Here is an 8,999-nt window from a genome sequence, read left to right as displayed (position 1 = left end):
CCCACTGCCAAAGAGTAGAAAATGTTTTAATGAAAATGTTTTTTTAAGTCAGGAATGGACAGATACAAAAACAAACTATCTATAAAAGTTAAAAAAAAGAAAAAGAAACAAGTAACAAGATATACAACCAGAGCAACTGACTAGTCATATAAAATCAATGAAAAAATATGAATTCATAAAGGAAATCTATTTGAAAGTCACTGATGCTTTGATAAGTTTATGGTCCCATGGCTTTTGATATTTCGATCTAAACGCATTTAAAGAAGAATTAACTTGTCACTGACAAATTCAGCCAAATGATAGCTCTTTATTGCACACCTTGGTTGACAGTAAATATCTGTAAACAAAGGGTATATGATACATAAGCAAAAAAAAAAAACAAAAAAAAAAAAAAAAAAAAAAAAAAAAAAAAACCAACAACAAATAGAAATAGGAATCTGCACTGCAAAAATGTGTGCATTCTGAAATTACATTACTGTACCTATCAACAAAGAAAATAAGACAAAAGGTTAATTATAAGTTAACAGCGGCACTTCCTTCGTTCATTATCAACATATATATGCTTATTGATTCCTTTATTTAAATTGTTAATACGTTTTTTTTCAAGGAATTTTATGCAGGCAAAGTGTAATTTTCCGTATTTTATTTTTTTAATATTCTCTTCGAAGTTTACTGAAAGGTTATTGTAAAACACATGAATGCTCACTTGTCCGCAATTCACGCGTTGCAGTATGGTATATCTGCATTGTGTTCTATTAATAGAAAATGAGATTTGGTAAGTAGGTCATGCTTAGATCAGAAATAGAAAACTTGACTTACAGAGTAACCCCCTTATCAATAAATCGGATCAACATTTTGACGAAATTGTAAATAAGAAATATTTTCTGCTCTAGAAATAAGGAGAGAAAGACAGAAAACATTGTTTTATATCACATAATAAGTTGCATTACATACATTTTTTATGTTTTCTTTTTGACATTTGTTATTTATTCACATCAATATAATTGGTCCTTACAAACTATTCACTGTGTTCAGTTTATCACTCCGAAACTATTCATTACCACCTTACAGGGTCCGAAATAAAAGTGTATCCCATATACTCAAATTAACACATAACAGTTCTTTAAAGTAACATACAGTTATACAGAGATCAGTATGGCATCATAAAGACAATAGCTATTGTTTATATGTAACATTCCAAGATTAAATAATTACATTTGTTATAACAGATCGTGCATGATAATTTCAATATGTTCATTCTTAGAAGGGCGCTGGTAAAGATATCCATGACTGCGATAATTCAATTATCAAAATTTTTAAAATTCTTGAATATATCAAAAGGAAATACAAATGATTCTTATAATTTCGGACCAAGCTGGGCTGATAACAACATTCAATTGTTGACCGTCCGGTACTAGAATAACACAACATTATATCTTTCAACCGAGTGGTCCTGCCACTTCCTATCACCAATCATTTAAAAGTTGGTAAGAGGTCTACGTTATTCAGGAATATTAAGAAACTAGTGACTGCTATGTCATACGCATACTTTTGCATGAAACTGCGATGCTAGGGGTAGGGAGCTTTCCAACATCAACCAAATTTTTTCAGACCTTCTGTTTATTACCGCGACTAAATCCCATTGTAGGATGGACTCTTAGCAGTCAAAGATGCTCTTCTGTGTTTGTTGCAGGCTTGGCTACGACATTCGAAAAGCAACAGACTTTTAATTACATAACACGCGTTTTGAAAAAAAAATGGAAAAAATGAAAAACAGAATTAAATTATGGTAATGTTACAAATATTTCTGTTGTAATGATTCATTTAGTACACGTCAATAACATGTTTGGAGTGAGTAATTACTCTAATAAAGTTTCAGATACTTCATATAAGAAAGCACTTCTGTTCTCAGATGAGCACATTGCCCTACATATGTCATTGTCTTAAAACTTATTTGCATTAGCTTAAACATGTACACATAATTTTGCATGTGGATTATTCTCGTCCTTGAGCAACTCCCTTGCTCAAAACTGGTCCATTCTCGTGTAGATATAGAACTGGCCATACAATATAGTCGACAAATTGTCCAGTCTTTGTGTATGGTTTGTAGACATTGGTATCAAGGAACATGTCACCCTGTACTTCTGGAAAGCCTATAAATACCGGGGGTTTTCCAGTCGACACATAGCCCAACAAATACTTACACATTTCGCGATGTATTTGATAAGTGCAATCTGATTAAGATTGTCGATATGATTTTCTCTTGCTATTGTGTCTGTAACAAACTGAAAAAACATAGACCGTGAACATTGTAAAACAAGAGGACGGTGACGGCTCTAAAATTGCTCATCTGAGTTTCCTTTGCAAACAGGTTCCAACTTTGATAGTCATCTTAGAAACAATTTTATCAAATAACAATGTAATCTGAATTGCAGATTTCCAGGGACAAAATTACCTATAAAAGCTATATAGGGAAAAATTAGCACCACCCAAGAAGCCATGTTTTGTGACAAATCAAGACGGCTTTAAAGAATGTGTACATAATCACACAAAACCATTTCTGTGGAATTTTATTATCATATAGTAAATTGATGATTTAGGATGAGATGTGATTTGAATATTATTTTAACTCTAGTGACAATTTACTACTTTCTACTGGAATAATTTTACCAATACTTGTAATGTGTTACGCAAATAATCATTTATGTGCAATAATTTTAAATCTAACAAGCAGTCTGCAATAAGAAGATTCTTTAAAAGTTCCCACTACATGCAAATATGTGTAAGGTTATCATGCTCTCTAGTGGCACGGGTTTTGAAGAATCAGTTTTAACAAATTTGATAGTTTAACGATAAGAAGTATTTAAAGTGCTTACTAAGTATAAGATGATGGAAAAAGTGATCACGCCTTCTAGCGGCTGTGGTTTTGACGAACCAGAATGATTTAAAAGTCTTAATTGTAGGATTCCCAAAGAACATTATGAGAAATTGTCTAAGGTCTGAACAGCGCTATAGAAACACATTGCGTTTGAAGAGTGTTTTCTTTAAGCTATTGTGCTTCCCACGCGCAACCAAATACATGTATAATCCATTGGATACTCAATTCACGTTTTACTAACGTCTATCATATTGTTCCATGGAAATATGTCTAAAGGAAATGATTATCAGACTGACGCCGGACGACGAGTGAACACAACATTTTGTGGTCAGGCGAGCTAATTAACAAAAATGAATTGATAAAACGTAGCTGACCACTGAACCTGTATAATAGTAAGCATAAAAATGGTTAACTATTTATTCATGTGCTCAGTATCAATATAAATCACATGTATTTGTTGTTCTCTAGTCTCATGATTCAAAATTTTAATGAACTGCGCTGTTATATGCTCTGACAAAGGCACGTTTTGCACACCAGTCTGTCTTTCACCAGGACGGTTCTCGTTTGGCATGGATAAAAAGGACGAAATTTTGTTATAAATGCGAAACTACTCTAATAGGGATCGCTGTACATAATCTTAATGTAACAGTGACGATGGATATTTTACAGATACGAACTACATTGGATTGTAAAAACGTTCGACAGCAGCAGCTATTATCTAGTGCTAATTTAATAACGAGTTCTTAAAATGTAAAAATCTTGTTCCCAGTAAGATATAAATCAACATGTATTTGTTGCTCTCTATGAATATCAATTATTCAGTTAGGATAAAGAATATTCGATATGTGTATATGAATGCATACCGCCTCGATTTCACCGGATAGCTTGTCTTCGATTGACTTTCGCAGCTCCATGATTATTTTCTTCTGGTCATGTTGCAAGTCACAGGTTACTTCACGTAACTGAATGTTAGAGCAAAACCGTGAAAAATATTTCTTTGACCTGGATGTTATTGATATTCTTGTAAAAGGGCAAATTGTAATATAACAGTAATTATATATGTTATGATATTTGTCGAAGTATTTAACATTTCACATTAAAAGAACTGAGTATTTTAAATTTTGTACGACGTCTACCTCTTAACATTATAAATTATGTCGAAAATAACTGGATTTTACAATGTTTCATTACATGCCGGCTTATTATTAAACGATAAGGTAGAGCGCTGGTCTACGGATCACGGGGTCGTGAGTTCGATCCTCCTGCGGGGCGTATGTTCTCCGTGACTATTTGATAAACGACATTGTGTCTGAATCATTAGTCCTCCACCTCTGATTCAAGTGGGAACTTGGCAGTTACTTGTGGAGAACAGGTTTGTACTGGTACAGAATCCAGGAACACTGGTTAGGTTAACTGCCCGCCGTTACATAACTGAAATACTGTTGAAAAACGGCGTTAAACCCAAAACAAAACAAAACAAAAAAAAAAATTAAACGATAACGACTTTTCTTATTTTAGAATTAACTATAAGAAACATACCTGCATCTGTGACGTTTCAGGCACCAATGTATTGCTACTTTGAATTACCTTAAACAACACAAATCAAAAATGTTTTTGCATATTATATAATATGCGTTTTGTACTCCTAAAGTTTTCATTGTAAATAGTTGCTTAATTTCATCAAAACAATTTTTTACTATTAACACATTACATTGTTATCGGAATTGTTTTTTACTTTTGTTGGTTCAACGTTGAACTGAGTAGTATAGGCGTCGGTTTGGGGCCACGACTGCGCATGCGTGAGAATGACGTCATGCGCGGCGGCCATTTGAATTTTATTTTTAGAATGACATCATCTTCCTATTTTAAGGATGACTTCACTCTGCTATTTATATCTCCCAGAAGTATATAGAGCTGACTTATATACCTATCTAGGGCGTGTTCGCGCACATTGAGGGTCAGGTGCTCAGCCCTAGACGGGGAGATACCATGAAAAAATATATAAAATTTTATCATGACCTTAATGAATAAATACATTTGATAAAAAACGAACAATATAGTAAATAAAGAACGAATAAATAATAGTTTAACAATATTAGTGAAAAAAGAAATAAACTACTTTAAAACAAAATAATTCTAACATGTCTAATTAAATTACAGAGAAATTAAAAAGAACGATATATGAATTTATATTTAAATATCATATAGATTTATCCATAAACTAATTGAATTTATACATTTTATATAAAAAATAAAACTATATTGATGCACAAATAAATAATTATTTAAAACGAATATTTAATCCATTTAAACTAAAACATAAAACATTCTTTAAAATAAGTACATTATAACAGAAAATAAAGTATTACATTTCTGTCAACGATTTTTGCTCCTTGGCGTCCTACTACAAAATGACTCCAATCATAAGCGTATTTTTCCTAAATGCCATGCTCGACCTATTTTTCATATGACTCATCATAAGCTATATTTTAAAATACGGTCATGGGTGCATCACACGTGATCATGGTCAAAATGTCTAGCGTGTGTTGATTTACGCCGGATAGACGGACAATAAAAAGAAACATGATTCAAAGTTAATCCTTTAAAGTCGCCACAATGTTCTGGCGTGTATTTATTTAAGAGCGGATGCGTTTAACAATAGCGTATTCAACTGCAATATAATCTCCCTTTAAAGTCGTCATAATGTCTAGCGTCGTTGACTTATGGGACGGATGCATTAACAATAGCCTTTGATCTGTCAAAGTTAATCCGTGTATTGAGTACGTGGAAGGTAGGCGACTTCAGGCTGGGTCACATATGGAACGAAGTGCCTGCTTTTCATACCATAAATGATATGAGGAATATTTTTCTTAACAATTGCCAACATTTTTTTATGACCATCCTGAGTTTTAGAACCATAAAGGGACTTTTTAAGAAGTTGCTAAAATCATCAAAATAAGAACGTTTTAGGGTCCATTTTTACATTTTGGGTATCTGACATTTTTGAAAAGCCCAAAAGAGTGCACTTTACCATAAACTAGGTGCCAACGCGGAAATGATGTCATTATGAATTTCATAGTCATTAGACAGACTCGGGACCGTACCGTTAGAAAGATCTTTTCGAGTAGGTTCAGAAAATATTACAATTACGTGTCAATCTCTAAATCCGTTTTCCAGATATTGAGGTTTAAACCAGAAGCATTCATCCGGAAACACCCGGCTTCATGCTTTATTATTAAAGATAACCAGGCATGTTGGTAAACCTAACCGAAGTCTCACTAGTACTTTAAGTTGATACACTCAAACCGAAGTGTAATCAACACGCGTATAATTCACATTTTCTGCACGTCCCCTAACTCGAACCTACACAAGCACAAGGAAGGCACACGCACACGCGTACACACGAGAACGCACACGCACATACACACAACAGAACAACAACACCACGCAACACACACAACACACCGCACAACATACATGTAAACGCACATCGTGATGTAAGCTATAAACCTACCAACTGGACTTCTTTATTACTGTAGCCTACAGTTATCATATTTCTATCAACTCTTATATCTTATGATCTTAAAATTATCCGAGGCTTTAGATAAAGAAGCATCTTCAATTGTTAAGCAATGAGATTTTTACATTCAGGAAGCGGGGAATTTTGTGTTTTAAACCACTGAGGTGAATGTATAACAAACCGGTGTTTGTGTATAGACGAAATGTGGAATAGTGTGTTTCAACAAAAACGGGGAGTTAGTGTAAAGAATAAATGAGTAAGGGGGGGAGTGGGGGGGGGAAGTGGGGGGCAATTGTATAACTAACCCGGTACGTGTGTAAAGTTGAAACGAGAACTAAGCTTTTAAAATGGTGAATGCGGAACTCCTGTTACATAACATATATATGAGAAAGATAACCGAGAATTAATTTGATTTATGGGTTTTAACGCCATTTTAAACACTATTTCAGGTATGTCAGGTGGGCAGTTTTACGCCCATCAATCGTTCCTGGCAAAGATCAAGTACTAGATACTCCAAGCTGTCAACTTTCTACATAAAGAGACCTGGTTGTAAGCAAGGAGTGAAAACCCATGCCCCTAATCCAGTGAGTACTTACGGTGACTTTAAGTCAGTCGATTCTAACCACCCGAAAACAGAGGGCGCACAGATCATTAGAGAACTTCTATATTCTGTATTAGGTACATGTAGCACGTCAAACATTCGACATTCAATCAAAAATGTTCTATGGTCAAATGTTAACATTAAAATAATCTGTTTATGACAAACATAGAACAATCACGAGAACAAACCAACTCATTACCAGAGACATAAAAAGCACTAAACGAACCGGTATCTGGTTTTATCAATTGTGTGCTAAAAATCAACTTTCCATAGCCTAACAGCAACTTTTGAACTTCGATATTATAAGATACTTTCACTGTTATGGGTGCAGATAAGAATATCCGGGCTCGAGGTAACTGTTGGGCGGTAACGAGGCTTCTCTGCCGGGTTACCGCCTAAACAGTTACTCGAATTGCCGATATTTCTATCTGCGCCTATAACCAGTGGTAAATCTTTTTCTTGCATACCGTTTTCAAAGAATAATAAAAAAAATAAAATCATTTGAAAGCTTACTTTTTTAGAACTATTTTCTATGGCAGTGTAATTAAATAAAGCGCGGAACAACATCCGTAAACAGGAAAGACGTCATGACGTTTTCAAAACAAACTACGAATGTTTTACTTCCGATTTGTTTTAACCAGTTGCAGCGAAACGTTATGAAATTATTGATAAAATAACGAGATTTGAATCGAGCAATATACTATCAGAAACCTAGGAACTGTCAAGGTATTGAATTTCATTCCGATTTTTAAAATAGAATAAAAATACTACACAATCCTTTTACATATATTAGTTTTCTTAAATACGTCATTTACAGTCACGAGAGTCATCTTAACACCACCCCGGGTGTAAGATGGACTTTTCCCAAGCAAGGTACAGATACCGAAATCCCCGTCTGGTTTGCCAAGAATAAGGTAATCTTTTTTAGTTCCTTCTTAATGTTTTAACTAAAAAATTATAAGTAGGCATTCACCAAATCTCAGGGTGGATACAGATTTATGTAAGGGTTAAAAAATTTGTAGTAGAACAACTAGGAGGATCCGTGGGCATGTCCCCATCGCCCCCACCCCACCCCCCACCTCCACCCCACCGAACATTTTGAAAACATAGAACCATCTGGTGCATTCTTGCGTTCTGATGTGCATTTTTGGTATTGAACAAGGACAGTTTTTATGATAAAATCAACCCAAATAACATTTACGTATAGTCCATGTGTTAATGACTCGTCCATACTTATTCTTGCTTAAGTATCTCGGAATAAGAATTTGTAAGCCGATTTTCTTAGATTTTTATGAGGAGGGGTTACTAAATTTTATTAACGTAAAATAAAACGCTTTATAGGAGCTTCATGCAAACTTTCGGACTTTTTTGTGGCGAGCGTAGCGAGCAAAGCAAAAAATGCATTGTTTTACCCAAACAACAAGACAAATTGCCTATCGAGTAATCATAACGCGCGAGAAAAAATGCATATTTATATTTTCAACCCAGAACAAATGATGAATTACCTATGCAAGCGTAGCGAGCGAGAAAAAAGGCCCCAATCCCTGGATCCGCACTAGAATCTGTGCTAAAGCAGCAATTTAATTTTTCCTTCTATTTCACTTCGTTTAAAAGACCGAATTAACATATAATGTGGTTCCTTTAAAACCCATTCGATTAACGAAATTACATGGCATACAACAAAAACAACAGACCACTTTTATTGGATAATCTTCCCAAACGGCGTAATATTCAAGTATATTTTTTCCGCTTGTTGTGTTCCTACATTTAAACGGTGTATTATTAATATACATTGTATACTAGTATCATGATTTAAAACTATAGTACCGTTTTCTATTTAATAATGATAAGTTTCTCACACAAAGATAAGGCATTCAAAAAATGACGTTCCCAGAGTAGGATAATCAACTCATGACACAGGCTTAAGACTACAACCATAGTAGTAGGTAATTAAGGGGGGGGGGGGGAAGAAAGATTAGAACTGAGGCAAACACATGACT

At 34.3% G+C, this 8,999-nt stretch overlaps 1 long non-coding RNA gene across 1 annotated transcript; it reads right to left on the bottom strand.

The window, feature by feature from the left end:
- Window positions 1-2,171: 2,171 nt before the first annotated feature.
- On the bottom strand, window positions 2,172-4,500 carry LOC128551514 (uncharacterized). Its single transcript, XR_008368815.1, has 3 exons — window positions 4,418-4,500; window positions 3,742-3,840; window positions 2,172-2,285 (listed from the first exon to the last, which is right to left on the bottom strand). It is a non-coding gene; the product is annotated as an uncharacterized LOC128551514 (long non-coding RNA).
- Between the last annotated feature and the right edge of the window lie 4,499 nt (window positions 4,501-8,999).

The sequence above is a fragment of the Mercenaria mercenaria genome, unplaced genomic scaffold (genome assembly GCF_021730395.1).
Source record: "Mercenaria mercenaria strain notata unplaced genomic scaffold, MADL_Memer_1 contig_120, whole genome shotgun sequence".
Taxonomy (NCBI): domain Eukaryota; kingdom Metazoa; phylum Mollusca; class Bivalvia; order Venerida; family Veneridae; genus Mercenaria; species Mercenaria mercenaria.
Note: the sequence above shows the minus strand (reverse complement) of the source record. Positions and strands in the feature narration are given on the sequence as shown.